The sequence below is a fragment of the Tenrec ecaudatus genome, chromosome 5 (genome assembly GCF_050624435.1).
Source record: "Tenrec ecaudatus isolate mTenEca1 chromosome 5, mTenEca1.hap1, whole genome shotgun sequence".
Taxonomy (NCBI): domain Eukaryota; kingdom Metazoa; phylum Chordata; class Mammalia; order Afrosoricida; family Tenrecidae; genus Tenrec; species Tenrec ecaudatus.
Window position 1 is genome coordinate 149,638,546 of NC_134534.1, and position 16,313 is coordinate 149,654,858.

Here is a 16,313-nt window from a genome sequence, read left to right on the forward strand (position 1 = left end):
CATACTCAACAAATTTTTTTAGGCAGTGCTAATAAACTAATTGAGTGGCTTCTTATTAAAAGATAAATGGAGACTGTGGCACACTTAAATTTCATCTGAAATTTCACTAGCGTGGGATAATTTATTTGCAAATAATTCTAAATAAAAATGTTTACCTATAAATGCCAGAATTTCTTAGGAAAAACTTAACTAGTTGGATGTGAATTTCTGAGTCAAGGCTTGTGCAGGCTATCTGAACAGCTGCATAGATTAAATAATAGAATAGTAATAAATTCTGGAATTTCTAAAGGTAAAATGTGCCTTAATCATAGTAACTAGTATAGGCTCACAGATCACAGAGCTCTAAAGACACCCAAAATGACCTTTAAACATCAGGTTGTAACAGAAGAATTTTTTAAAATTAAAAACCCATTACTATTGCCTATAAAATGCAATCTGGTATATACTTATACTTTTAGTAATGTTATCTACATTACTGCTGTGTTATCAGTACAAATGAGGAAAAAATGATCAAAATTTTGAGGCTTCACAAAATTTCCTGTAGAGCAATATATGTCTACCTTTTAATTTATGCCAAATGTTGAGGAAGCTCAAAAGTGGTGCTAAGAATATTAAAATTTGAATGTTGTGATAATGAACTCTATAAAAACTTGACAGTAAGAATGTAAGCACTAAGGAATTCAATATGATTTTCTTTTTTTTAATATGATTTCCTAAGATCCCCATAAGAACAATAACTATTGTTCAATTTATAAAGTTCCCCAAATAACTATACTGAAAGCTCAGTTTAATACAAACAAGTTAAACTACAAATCCCAATGTGCTTTAGTAAAAAAAAAAAAATGGCTCTCTTCATTCACTCAGCTTCTCTGAAAAGTGAAATTCTTATTAGTAAACAAAAGTGTAGAAAGGGAAAAGAGGGTGTGAGGAAAAGGAGAAATGAGAGGAAGAATAAACAGGAAAATGGAGGAGAAGGAAACACTTAAAGACAATGAATTTCAGAGAATTTTCTTAAATTTTTCTACTACAGATTGCCAAAGACATACCAATACACTATTAGTTCACATGTAAGAAATAAACTGATATGGAGTAATGAAAGAAATTTAAAAAGAAAAAATTATATATCTAAAATTCTGTCAAACGTTTTGGAAGGTACTCTGCAAAAGCATTTAAAATTATATACAAATTATCCTTCTTTTACTTAAGTTTTCCTTTGCAATTTTTTATTGTTTTAATATGATAGATGTGACAATAAAACCTTTTTGGTTTGGCCAAGAGCCAAGTTAATTTCACTCACGATAAAGAATTATAGATACTTACCTTCATCACTTTTCCTCAAGCACTTCTAAGCATTTAGGAGAAGCTGAAAAACAAATATTAAAGATTATAAATGAATTTGGAGATGGGAACTTATCTTTAATAGTTATTTAAGGGAAAACTGAAATATATACAGTATATATACATAGATACAATAAAATATTCAGGCATAAAGGAAAAAGTCCTGATACATGCCACCATATGGAAGAACCTTGAAAACATGGTAAGTGGAATGTGTCAGGCACAAAAGGGAAAATATTTTATGATCCCACTTACAAATTTTTTTTACAAATAACAAGTACCTATACATTTGTTTGTAACCACAAACAAATTTCCTTCTGGGATGAATCTTAGTTAAGTTCAGCTATACTAATTTTTCAAACATGTTATTGTTCATTTTTTGAAAAAACAGTACATTTACAAGGTATTTCCCATGGGCACAGGGCAGTTGGAGAAAAAAAACAGAAGGCACATGCTATTTGTGAAGAAATGCAGTACATTAAATATCTAAAAAGACAAAATGCATAGAGTATACTGGTGGTTATCAGGGGCTAGAGAAATAAGGTGACAGTAATTTACTGTTTAAGGAGTATTCGGCATCTGTTGTGGAGCACTGAGGGCATAGTGGTTATGAGTTGGACTGCTAACTGCAAGATCAGTAGTTCAAACCAAGTCACTCAGAGGAAAGATGAGGCTTGCTACTTCCATAAAGAGCTACAGTATCAAAATCTACAAGAGTAATTCTACCCTTTCCTATAGCGTCACTTATGTGTCAGGAATGACATGACGACAGTGAGCTTGGTTTTCTGGTCTGAGAGGCTTCTGTTTAGGGGGATGAAAAACTTTTGGTGGTGATGAAATCCCCGGGGAATACCACAAATAGACTTTGGAGACAGAGTGTGGCACCCATCACCCTAGACTGAAAAACACTCCTAAAGGTCAAAAGACAGACCTGGAACTATTTATAGGCTTTTCCTTTTTTTGTCATTGGCTTTCTTTTTGTTCCTGTTATTGTTTTGTTGGTTTGTCTTCCTTTGTTGCTTTGTTTGGCTTTTCCTGGGTTTTGTGCTTACTAAGGTCTTTGCATATCTATCTAGATAACAATGTGCTTACTAAGGTCTTTGCATATCTATCTAGATAACAATGTGCTTACTAAGGTCTTTGCATATCTATCTAGATAACAATGGAACCAACAGTTCTGGAGTGGGGGAGGTTTACAGGAAAGGGGAGGCGGGAGAAAGGAAGGTGGGGGCGGGGGAGCACAACCAACCCAGGGACAGGGAACAAGTGAACTAGAGAAGGGTGTAGGATTCCTAGTGGGGCTTAACCAAGGGCAATGTCGTAGGGAGGAATTACTAAACCCGAATGAAGGCCAAACATGGTGAGACAATAGGAAAGCAAACGGAAAGAAAGGAAAGAACCAGGAGGCAAAGGACATGTATAGAGGCCTAAATACAGACATGTACATACGTAAATACAGTTATATATAATGAGAGGGAAATAGATCTATGTACCTATATCTATACGTTAAGAATTAATGTAGCAGATGGACATTGGGCCTCGACTCAAGTCCTCCCTCAACACAAGAACACTTTGTTCTAATAGTCTGGCATTCTATGATGCTCACCTTCCTGACACAATCACTGAAGACAAAATGGGTGCATAAGCAAATGTGGTGAAGAAAGGTGATAGTGCCCACCTATCAAAAGATATAGCATCGGGTGTCTTAAAGGCTTGAAGATCAGCAAGCGGCCATCTAGCTGAAAAACAACAAAGTCCACATGGAAGAAGCACGCCAACCTGTGTGATCATGAGGTATCAATGGGATAAGGTATCAGGCATCAAAGACCGAGAACAAAATCATACCCAATGTGAATGGGGAGGGGGGGGGATGAGGAGTGGAGACGCAAAGCCCATCTGTAGACATCCTCTCACAGAAGGGTCACAAGGAAGAGATGAGCAGTCATGGTTGCAGTACAGCAAGAATGAAACACAACTTTCTTCTAGATCTTTGGTGCTTCCTTCACCCCACTATCATGACCTCAATTCTACCTTACAAATCGGATTAGACCAGAACATGCACACTGCAACAGACAAGAGCCCAAAGCACAGGGAATCCAGGGCAGATAAACCCCTCAGGGCCAACAATGAGACTAGAGATACCAGGAGGATAAGGGGAGGAGAAAGGGAGAATTGATCACAAGGCTCAATATATAACCCCCTCCCAGGGGGTAACAATAGAAAAGACAGAGGATGACGTAAGATAAGAAAATAATAATCTATAACTTATCAAGGGTTCATGAGGGAGGGAGGGAAAGGAAGGGGGTAAATGAGGAGCTGATACCAAGGGCTCAAGTAGAAGGAAAATGCTTTGAAAATGATAATGGCAACTTATGTACAAATGTGCTCGACACAATGGATGGATGTACGGATTGTGATAAGCGATGTAAGAGCCCCCAATAAAAGTATTTAATAAAAATAAATAAACTTTTGGTGATTGCCACTGAAGTCATTAATTTGTACACGTCTTATGATTAAAGTGGCTAACATTTAAGTATATTTTACCTCAATAAAGTTTAAAGCTACATTAAAATTTTAAAACAGAAGTAGGTATTACAAAGTGTGACCTCTAAAACATTTTATTTTTTAAATGAACTGTGAGGTAGTGGAATCCCTGGACAGAATGTAGATATAATAAATTATTCTAGCTGTAACACAAATGTACAACATAACCTCACTGAAAAGGATGAGGCAAAAAGCAGCTTACTAAATATCTTTACAAATAGTACTGACTGCAAGCTGAAAGCTAAGGAAAAAAGGCACTGTACATAACACTATACTCTAGTGGGGCGGTTCTCAACCCTTTGTGGGCACAACAACCCTTTCACAGTAGCAAAATTAGTTGTGTAGTAGCAACGAAAGTAATTTTATGGTTGGGGGTGGTCACCACAACATGAGGAACTGTATTAAAGGGTCACAGCATTAGGAAGATTGAGAACCACTGCTCTAAATCAACACATGGTAGGCATAAACATTTTTAAGCCCCTTCATATATATACTCTCCCTATAGAAAGTGGGAGAGCCCTGGTGGCACAGTGGTTACAAGGTGGGCTGCTAACTGCAAGGTCAGCAGTTTGAAACCACCAGTTTCTTTCTTAGTAAGTGCTGCTATATTAATTTTTTACATGTTATTGTTAATATATATTTTTTAAATATAGTACATTTACAAAATATCTCCACTCTGCAGGAGAAAGGCGGGTCTTTCTACTCTGTAGAGAGTTACAGTCTTGGAAACCCACAGTTTTCCTGTTCTCTAGAGTTGCTATGAGTTGCCATTGACTTGATAGCAGTGAGCTTAAGTCTCCGTCTCCCTTTATGACTAAGATAGAAACAAACCAAAAAAAGAAAGCAACAAATAAACGTTGGTAAGAATGTGGAGAAACTTGACTCCTTATTTCTCACTGGGAGAATGCAAAATGCTACAACCACTATGGAAAAGTTTCACAGTTCCTCAAAAAGTTAAACATGCAACAGATGAATGCTACTCAGTCATAAAGAAAAATGAAACTCTATGGACCCTAAAAACATGCTGAGTGAAGCTAATTGGTTGTAAGAGGGCAAATACTTAATCTCACCATTTATTAGTGGTTACAAGCGGCAGAAGGGAGTGGGAGAGGAGAAATCATTGCCTAGGAAATACAGAATACCTGCTCATGGTACTGCAAAATCTGCCAACAGATTTGGATAATGGCTGCACAACATAACTAATGTAATCATGTTTACTGAATTGTACATGTAAAATATGTTGAATTCTAAATGGTGCATATTTTTAAGATGGTAAATTATAATATAAAGTTTAAACTTTTTAAAGGTCTAAGGAGACCTTTCAAAAGACAGACTTTAGAGTAAAAAAGTCAGCCACAGGCGAGAAAAAAGTCATTATATGGATTAACCCAGGCCATGGTTTTTTCAATTATCTCATTGCATATGAGATCTGGACAAAGAAAATGGCAGACAGGACTGATACATTTAAATAGCAGTGATGGCAAAATATATTCACTTTATCATTCCCTTCCAGAAGAATGAACAAACCAGTCTTAGAAGAAATAAAACTAGAATGCCCCTTAGAAGCAAGAAAGGCTAAACTTCAGCTCACGTCCTTTAGATATATCATCAGGAAAAACCAATTGCTAGGAAAGAACATCTTGTCTAATAAAGGGTCAGTAAAAAAAAAAAAAAATCAAGGGACACCTCAAAGGAGATGAACTGACACAATAGTCACAACATGCACTCAAGTACACCAGCAATTATAAAGAAGACACGGGACCAAGCAACATTCTGTTCTGTTACACTGATCACCATGAGTTGGAAACTAAACTGTAATTAACAATAATCTATCTGACAAAAGACTTACATAAATAAGAAATAAAAAGAAACCAAAAACGGGCAAAAGACTTGAACAAATGTGTAACACAAAATTTATATATAAATGACTACTAAAATGTCTAACATTATCAGGCATCAAGAAAATGCAAATTAAAATCACATACAGATCTAATTAATATTTGCTAAAACAGTGGTTCTCAATGTTCCTAATGCCGTGACCCTTTAACACAGTTCCTCATGTTGTGGTGACCCCCAAACATGAAATTATTTTCGTTGCTACTTCTTAACTGTAATTTTGTTACTGTTATGAATCGGGCAACCCTGTGAAAGGGTCGTTTGACACCCCCCCCCAAAAAAAAGGGCCACGACCCACAGGTTGAGAACCATTGCACTAAAATTAAAAAGACCAAATGTGTCAAGTTTCACTTGAAAGCGGTAGTATTTACATCTGAATAAAACCCAAATATATTAAAATCATGAGCTCATAAGATGAAAACCAAAACCAATATGGAACAACTGGAACTATCATTTGCTATTGGCGGAAGTAGAAAATGGTTTTCTGAGAAAGTGAACACATCTACCCTCTGATTCAGCCCTTCTACTCAATATTTACTCATTATATATATATATATATGTATATATATATATATATGAAAATAGGTGTGTTTACAAAGACTTGGGTAAATATGTTTGTGGTTTAATTCACAAGAACTAAAAACTAGAAAAATTCAAATATCAACAAAATTAAGAGCAGTATAATTTACTACTAATACATGAAATAACATAAATGAATCACAAACATGCTGACAGAAAGAAGCCAAATAACAAAGAACACACACTATATGAGTCCATTATATGAAATTCAAGAACAGGCCAATTTTTTTTCTTAATGGTGGATAAATCAGAATGGTGGTTGCATCTGGAAGGGGAGGAGAAGGGCATTTACTACAAGGGAACACACGAGAACTTCCTGGGGTGATAGAAATATTCTACTTTATTTGAACATTAAAGGGATGTATATCAGGCCTAAACTAGCTGAACATTGCCTAAACACAGGTTTATGCATTTTATTATATAGAAAGCATATCTTTAAAAAACAAAAAACCCTCTAACTTGGAAAAGCAGGGTCATCTTTCATCCAAATAAGATAGTAGGGTTGCAAACTTCAAGGCCAGCAGTTCAAAACCACCAGCTGCTCCTCAGGAGAAAGAGAGGATGGGCTTTCTACTCCCATAAAGAGTTACAGTCTCGGAAACTCAAAGGGGCAGTTCTACCCTGTCCCATTGGGTCACTAGGAGTCAGCATCGACTGGATGGTAGTGAGTGAATCAGGGATAACTTACTCAACACTCAGGAACATGTTCCTTAAAGCAATCAACTACAAGAGACCAAAAGAGCAACATCTCGAAAGGATGGAAAAGACTGTGAGGAGCAGGGGAATCAGATGAGTAGAAATGGACAAGAGTGGATTGGATGCACTGCTTGGAGCACACTTAGTATCATGGAACAATCTGGGTATGAAGGTTAAGTAAAAAAATATTGTTAAAAACATTTCCTGGGGAGGGAGGGGAAAAAAAAAAAAAGAGGACCTGATGCAAGGGGCTTAAGTGGAGAGCAAATGCCTTGAGAATGATTGGGGCAGGGAATGTATGGATGTGCTTTACACAATTGATGTATGTATATGTATGGATGGTGATAAGAGTTGTATGAGTCCCTAATAAAATGTAAAAAAAGAAAAGAGGAGAAAAAAATGATTAGGGCAAAGACTGTACAGATGTGCTTTATACAATTGATGTATGTATATGTATGAACTGTGATAAGAATTGTATGAGCCCGTAATAAATTGTTAAAATTTTAAAAAAAACATTTCCTACTGCAAGGGTTTATTCCAAACAAGTGTTTAAATATGTCTCAGGGATCAGTGGATGGCTGCAGACTAATTCTCTCAGTGATACACATATCTTACTCTCATTGGGGTACCATACATTTTTTTTTTATGTTTTTAAGGTTCAAAGTTGTGCCTCCCAAAGGGATCTGCTAGGCTGGTTTCATTCAAGGTAGAGAAGTAAGCTCAGAAAGTTGAGGTGCCTGTTTGGTGGAATTCCTAAGGAGTCATCTTGCTAGATAACAGAAGTTTATTAGGAAGAAGCTCTAAGAAAATGAAAAGCTGCAACTGATGATGGAAAGGTCAGGAAAGTTGCAACAAGGTTTTTTCCCCATCACCATAAGGTACCTAACTCATTCTTCAAGGGTAGCAAAGTTGTCCTCCAAAAATTTCACTGGGAGCCCTTAACCCGTCCAACCTTTACCCCGAGTCTTACTCTTTCAGACCTCTTTTCATTCTCAAAACCCACAGAACATGTCAAAGAAACACAAGGTGAGTCCCTTGAGATTGCCACTTTGGCATAGTATAAATTGAACTGCTCAGAATTCTTTGGGAGGCAAATCCACTGCCAAGTCAATTCTGAAACACAGCAACCCGTTAAGACGGAATAGCTCTTGCTCCTTTGAGTTTCCAGGATTGTAGCTAAAAGCCTAAATTTGTCACCTGCCAAGTGGCAGGTGGATCTGAGCTATTAACCTTTCTGTTAGCAGCCCATTGTCCAATCCACAGTTCCTTTTAAGCAAAGGTTAGATAAATGGAAACACTGAATTCAGAAGTTTAGATCTAGAAGTTATGTTGATAAATAACAGCTTTATATTTTGCTACTGTTATGACTTTGTATAGTTTATATGATATTGTAGTATTTTTACTTATCCTCATATAACATAAGTACACCGAAAAATGTCTCCACTATTCCAAAAAATTTTTTAATTACCTCAGGAAAAAAATACAAATTCTCTGCCATCAGAAAGAAGCTTAAATCTAGAGTAAATGAACAAAATTAAAGAAATGAAACATACATTTTAAAAAGCTCTTTCGCCATTAAAAATATTCCCATGCTTCCATTTTATTTATTAAGATCATTTTATTGGGGGCTCTTACAGCTCTTATAGCAATCCATACATCAATTGTATCAAGCATATTTGTACATATGTTGCCATCATCACTTTCTAAACATTTACTTTCTATTTTGAGCCCTTAGTATTAGGTCCACTTTTTTCCCTCTCTCTCCCACCATCATGACCCCTATTACTACTTTCTTATCTTACACTAACTGCTTTCTCCCTTTACCCACGTTTCTGTTGTTTGTCGCCCGGGGTTGGGGGTGCAGGGGATGTGTTGATCATGGCAACTGGGTCCCTGTTCTTCCCATTTATGCTCCTGAGGGGTTTATCTGACCTGGATTCCACGTGTCGTGAGCTCTTATCTGTACCAGTGTGCACGCTCCGGTCTAGCCAGAACTGACAGGCAGGACTGGGGTCATGAAGGTGGGGGTGAGGAAGCCTCAAAGAACCAGAGGAATATTGTGTGTCATTGGAGCTATACTGCACCCTGGATGAGTCGACTCATCCTTTTCCTGTGATCCCTTAATAAATTATAACTGTCTCCCTGTTGTTCATTCCCCTGGAGGGGAAGTGTAGTTAATGTGATCATTAAAATAGGTTCCCCCTCCCCTCTTCTTCCCACCTTCCTCTTATCCTCCTGGTATCGCTGCTCCCATTCCTGTTGCTGGATTCCATGTAGCCACGAATTTTTTGAAGCTCCCTCACATTATCCCCCAAATTACTTGGATAGCTATTTCATTTTCTAGTACCTTCCATTAATAAGAAATCTCTTCACCAACAGAATATTATTTAATCAAAAAGAGTACAATTCCGAGCTTCTGGTAAAAAATGTAATGTAGAATGACATGCTACTTAACTCCTTCTGTAACAAAGAAGTGAGAAAATATGCACAGAGGAGAAATTTTTTCAGCCCTGATTCTCTGAGGAAAGGATAGCTGAGTGGGTGGTACACCTACAAGGAAATCAGGGTGCAGAATCAACAAGCAGTCACTGGCAATTTTCCACTTGCTGACACTCTGCGTATAGACCTGAGAAAGCTCCCTGAGACCTACCAGCAAGCCAGCCACCAGCAGAACAACTCCTACTACACTGCTGAGAGGCAAGAAAGTGGTGGTCCCCCTCTGGTACTCCATACTCTCTAGGTCAGTGGTTCTCAACCTTCCTAGTGCTGGGAACCTTTAATACAGTTCCTCATATTGTAGTGACCACTCCTCCCCCAACCATAAAATTATTTTCATTGCTACTTCCTAACTGTAATTTTGTTATTATGAATTGGGCGACCCCGGTGAAAGGGTTGTTGGACCCCCAAAGGGGTCATGACCCACAGGTTCAGAACCACTGCTCTAGGTGAAGGGGACAGGGCCACCCTTGAGGCACCCAGTTTCTGGTTGTGCCCCTCCATTCACATGCACAGAGAAGTATCCTGACAAAGGTGCGCACCAAGCAGGAACACAGCCAAGCAAGAAGAGAACAATAAAACTAACAAAGGAGACCGAAACATCTCTGGTTCTCCATAGCTACTTCCCAGAAGTTCAAAGAGTTGCTCACTTCAGAGTCAGAGGCTGGAACCACCTACAGGCTCTAGCAGAGTCCGCTTTGATCTGCTGGATTAGCCCAGGGCCCAAATATCAGCCATAAATCCCAGGGAGGTTTTTGTTTTCTTTTCCTTTCTTCTTTTACTTTGTATTGATAAACTGCCACCTGTAACAAGGGAGAAATCAACCCTAAGACCCACCTCTAACAACCACAGAAATCAGTTGATGGGGCAGGAGCCTAGGAAAAAACAGCCTCCCAACCTATACCTATCCCTCCCCATCCCACCACCCCCTGACCCACTGCACCTCTACTCTTCCTACTCCTCCCCCACCCTGCCTTGTAGTGCTCTTCTTCTGATGTTCTGATAAACCACCAGCAAAGAGACACGGGACACAAGACCAGGTAGAGAGATAATAATTCCTACCTCCCCCAAAGCCCTGGTAGAGCAGAAAAGAAGTCACCAATTTCCATCCTCACACACCAAAGAATACACTTCAACTGTGTGAAATCTGGGTACCTCTGGTAAGCACACACTGGCGAATGAGAAAGCAGCTGCTAGTTACAGGTGTGCTGAGCAGGTGTGTGTGGGGTTCTTTTTCCTGTGTTTCATAGCAGCCCAACTCATAACCACAGTGCCCCCCAGGACTCCTTACAGTTACAGCACAATGTCTGGGTGAAGGCAATCTATCTCAGTCCAAACAAGTAAGCAATAAGAACTGACTAATATCTAGCACTAAAAGACCTTCCTGGGAAAGGAAAGCCCGAGCTACCCGAAAAATAATTCAGAACAATGTTTAAGTACTTTCAATTAATGAAGAAAAAAGATCAAGTGAGCTAGAGAAAAAAGTAAATGAAAAATTAAAAACCAGGCCACAAAAATATCAAATAGCAATCCAGAAGAGGAAGAAACAGGAAGTAGTTAGAAAACATGGCCTTGGCGATAGAAATGAAGTTGGAGATTTCGTGGTAGAATTTTGCAAGACCAATGGCTGCTCCACTGCAAATACATTGCTTCAACAACATAAATGGCAACTATACATGTGAAGAGGAGCCCTGGTTATGAGTTGGGTTGCAGTCTGTAAGGTCCGCAGTTTGAAACCACTAGTCACTCCTTCGGAGAAAAATGGGGTTTTCTACTCCTGTAAACAGTTACTATGTCGGAAACCCACAGGGCTGTTCTACCCTGGTCCTATATGATCCCCGTAAGTAAGTACAGACTCAGCGGAAGCGAGTTTTTATATATATGAATCTCACCTTATAGACAGGAATAGCAATGAGAGGATTTGGTGAGAAGAGATGATGGGGAAGGTCAATACCATCAGGATACACAATACCAGGAGCAAACTATAGACCAGATCATGAAATGCTCATTTGCTGGGGTTTTTTGTTTGTTTATAAATCATTTTATTGGGGGCTCTTACAGCCCTTATAACAATCCATGTATCATTTGTGTCAAGCACATTTGTACACATGTTGCCATCATTTTCAAAACATTTTCTTTCTACTTAAGCCCTTGTTATCAACTCCTCTTTTATTCCTCTCTCCCCCACCTTCTCACCCTCATGAACCCTTGAAAATTATGAATTATTATTTTCATATCTTACACCATCTGCTGTCTCCTTTCATCCACGTTTCTGCTGTTCATCCCACTTGGGGGGGTGTTGGTTATACTTCAATCATTGCTATCAGTTCCCCCTTCTTCCACCTTCCCCATACCTTCACGTTATCATTTCACCCATTACTGTTCCTAGGGGGTTTATCTGTCCTGGAGTCCATGTGTGTCAAGAGTTCTTATCTGTACCAGTATACAAGCTATGGTCTAGCCAGATTTGTAAAGTAGAACTGGGGTCATGATAGTGAGGAGGTGTCATTAAAGAACTAGAAGAATGTTATATGTTTCATCAGTGCTATATTGCACCATGGCTGGCTGGACCCTTCCTTGTTACCCTTTTGTAAGGGGATGTCCAATTGTCCACAGATGGGTTTTGGGTCTCCACTGCAGCCCCCTCTCGTTTGCATTGATATGATTGTTTTGGATGTTCTCGTGCCTGATCCTGTGGACACCTCATGGTCACACAGATTGGTGTGCTTCTTCCATGTGGGCTTTGTTGCTTCCCTGCTAGATAGCCTGTTGTTTATCTTCAGGCCTTTAAGACCCCAGACGCTACATCTTTTAATAGCTGGGCACCATCAACTTTCTTCACCACATTTGCTTATGCACCCCTTTTGTCTTCAATGATTGTGTCAGGAAGGTGAGCATCACAGAATGCCAGGTTATTAGGACAAAGTGTTCTTGCATTGATGGAGTACTTGAGGAGAGGCCCAATGTCCATCTCCGACCTTAATACATAACATATAAATATATATATATATATATACATAGACCTATATCCTGATCCTTATATGTAAATATATTTACATATGTACATGCCTGTATTTATACCATTATAAATGCCTTTGTCACCTAGCTCTTTCCTCTATTTCTTTTAACTTTCCACCTGTCCCACTATCATATTTGACCTTCGACTCTCAGTACTATCTCTCAGCTACAGTGCACTAGATCAAACCCCACCCTCCTCGCGATAGATTTTAGATCACTTGCTTTTCCCTTGTCCCTGGGTTTGTTGGCTTCCCCTTTCTTTCCCCACCTTTCCCTGTCCTATGTCCCCCTTGAACCATCGGTCCCATTGTTTTCTCCTCGGGATTGTTTATCCTGCCAAACATATAGAGATATGAAAAGAAAAAAAAGCCTATAAAGTTCCAGGTCTGTCTGTTGAACCTTATGAATGTTTTCTGATCAAGCCTGATGTAGTACCAAGCCTGACCCCTGACGTTTATTTTCGTGATTCCTTGGGGACTTCATTGCTTTGCTCCACTTGCTGCTCTGCTGCGCTTCATGTTTCGGCGGGGGGGGGGTGGGGGGAGGTCAGACCAGGCACAATTCCCACACCATGTCTCTAGTGCTGTCCACTGTAGCGCTACGGGTCAGTGAGGGGACATTGTGTCTCATGGTGGGGCCAGCCCTATGGTCCTCTATGTGCATTGAATGCTCCGGACAGGAATGTTATCCTGGGGGGGGTTTGGTGGCTCAGGATGCAGTCCTCTCCTCTCCCTTCTCCTCCCCTGCCCTCCTCCTCCTCCTCCTCTTCTTCCTCCTCTCCTCTCCTTTCTCTCTCTTTCTTTCCCTCTTAGTCAGCTCTGAAGAAAATTAAGCAAGGCCAGAAAAGCTAAAATACACCCTTGAGTCTATGTCACATGAATTTTATGAATGTCTCAAGAATATATTTCACTCATTAAGTAAGAATGACAAAAGACCTGAGGAGCTGTAGAATGAGACGAAGAACATGAAGCAAAACGTTATTAAGAACAAAAGAAAGATCCCAGTGGATGTCAGAAGATAGTCGCAAACTTGCTCATGGATGAAAAGTGTTGAAAAAATTCACAGGGCAGCTCAAGAGGACAAAGTAGAGTATGATAATGAAATGCGCAATAACCTGGGATTAGACAGCCAAAAAGGAAGAATACAGTCAATACATCTCAAGGTTAAATCATTGAAGAAGAAAAGTAAAGCCTTGAGTTGCAATATTGAAGGATTCCATGTGAAAAATTTTGAATGATGCAGGAAGCATGAAAGGAGATGGACGGAATACCAAGTTACTGTATCAGAAAGAATTGGTTGAAAGTCAACCATTTCAAGAGGTAAGATGTGATCAAGAACCAACGACACTGAAAGAATCAGTCCAAGCTGCATTGATGGCATTAGTAAAATGCAAGACTTCAGGAATTGAAATGTTTCAACAAGCTGATTGATGAAGCACTGGAAACACTCATTTTCTCCAAGAAATCTGGAAAAGAGCTACCTAATAATCTCTCTGGAAGAGATATTTGTGCTCATTCCAAAGGAAGGAGACCCAAAGAATGTGGAAGTTCATCAAACAGTATCATTATCTTATATGCAAGTAAAATTTTAAAGAAGATCATTTGTAAAAGAATGCAGCAATATATCAACAGGGAGCTGCCAGATATTTAAGTTGGATTCAGATTCAAAAGAGAACATGGCACAATGATAATTTTAGATAGATCATAGCTGAAAGCAGAGAATATCAGAAAGATGTTTACTTTTGTTATTGGCTATACAGCGACATTCGACTGTGGACCATAGCAAACTATGGATAACATTAGGGAAAACATGGAGATTTCAGAAGACTGCATTTTGTGCATCCAGAGCCTATACAAGAATCAAGAAGCCGTCTTTCCAACAGAACAAGGGAATACTGGAAAGATGTGCATCATGGCTGTATCCTTTCACCATACTTATTCAATCTGCATGCTCAGCCAATAATGCAGGATCTGGACTACCTAAAGAACACAGCATTAGGATTGGAAGATGATTTACTAACTTGAGATACGCTGATGGCACAATCTTGCTTATTGAAAGTGAGAACTTCAAGCGCCTACTGATGAAAATCAAAGATTGTATCCTTCAGTATGAATTACAATTTGATAAAGACCAAAATCCTCACAACTAGACCAAAAGACAACAACATGATAAACAAGAGAAAAGATTAACGCTATCACAGATTTCATCTTGCTTGGATCCAACAATCAATGCTGATAGAAGCAGCCATCAAGAAATCAAATGACTTAAGGAGCTAGGAGGCAAAGGGCATTTATAGAGGTCTAAATAAAGGCATGTATATATGTAAATATATATGAGGATGGAGTAATAGATCTACGTGCATATATTTATAGGTTTAGTATTAAGGTAGCAGAAGGACATTGGGCCTCCACTCAAGTACTCCCTCAATGCAAAAATACTTTCTTCTATTAAATTGGCATTCTACAATGCTCACCTTCCAGACACAACTGCTGAAGACAAAGAGGGTGAATAAGCAAATGTGGTGAAGAAAGTTGATGGTGCCCAGCTATCAAAAGAGGGTCTTTAAAGGCTTGAGACAAGTGGCCATCTAGATCAGAAACAACAAAGTCCACATGGAAGAAGCACCAATCTGTGCGATCACAAGGTGTCGAAGGGATCAGGTATCATCAGAACAAAATATCATATCATAGTGAATGAGGGGGGAAGTGCGGAGTGGAAACCCAAAGCCCATTTTGTAGGCCATTGGACATACCCTTACAGAAGGGTCTCGGGGAGGAGACAAGCCAGTCAGGGTGCAATGTAGCAACGATGAAACATACAACTTTCCTCTAGTCCTTTAAATGCTTCCTCCTCTCCCGCTATCATGATGCCAATTCTATCTTACAAATCCGGTTAGATCAGAGGAGGTACACTGGTACAGACAGGAACTGGAAACACAGGGAATCCAGGGCGGATGATCCCTTCAGGACCAGTGGTGAGAGTGGTGATACTGGGAGGGTAGAGGGAGGGTGGGTTGGAAAGGGGGAATTGATTATAAGGATCTACATGTGACCTCCTCCCTGGGGGACAGACAACAGAAGAGTGGGTGAAGGGAGACATTGGGCAGGGCAAGACATGACAAAATAATACTTTATAAATTATCAAGGGTTCATGAGGGAGGGGACAGCAGGGAGGGAGGGGAAAAATGAGGAGCTGATGCCAGGGGCTTAGGTGGAGAGCAAATGTTTTGAGGATGAGAGCAATGAATGTACAAATGTGCTTTATGCAATTGATGTATGTATGGATTGTGATAAGAGTTGTATGAATCTCTGATAAAATGATTAAAAAAAAGAAAAAATCAAATGACTTCTTATTGTAACGGGTAAATCTACTATTCAAAACCTCTTTAAAATCAATAAAATTTTTAAAATTAGTTTTACATCAGAAAAAGGTATCTGTTCTGTCACATCCTATTACAGAATAAGTTCTACCACAGAATTAGAGCACAGCCATCTAAGTACGAACGTCTAAATTAAGTGGCACAAGATGATCTTTTACTAAGGAAGATGTGGATTTTTCAAAAAGCCCATGAAGAAAAATAACATTATCTTTTAATTCTATTTTTCAATGAACTTTTTGAAATGGCATTTGAGTGCTTCAGTGGCACTCAGAATAAATGTTATTTACATTATCAAAATGTAAAACATTAGCACCATGACCCCACAAAGAAGCAAATCTTTAGGTCCTAAAGTTTATTCAATACTGAT

The 16,313-nt window shown here is 39.0% G+C and overlaps 1 protein-coding gene across 3 annotated transcripts in view; it reads right to left on the reverse strand.

The window, feature by feature from the left end:
* The window catches only part of TMCC1 (transmembrane and coiled-coil domain family 1), a 181,324-nt gene that overhangs the window by 140,522 nt on the left and 24,489 nt on the right, over positions 1–16,313 (reverse strand). For all 3 annotated transcript variants that reach the window (XM_075550065.1, XM_075550064.1, XM_075550067.1), the window contains one exon: positions 1,321–1,363. The gene's annotated coding sequence lies outside the window, so the exon portion shown is untranslated. The remainder of the gene's footprint in view (positions 1–1,320; positions 1,364–16,313) is intronic.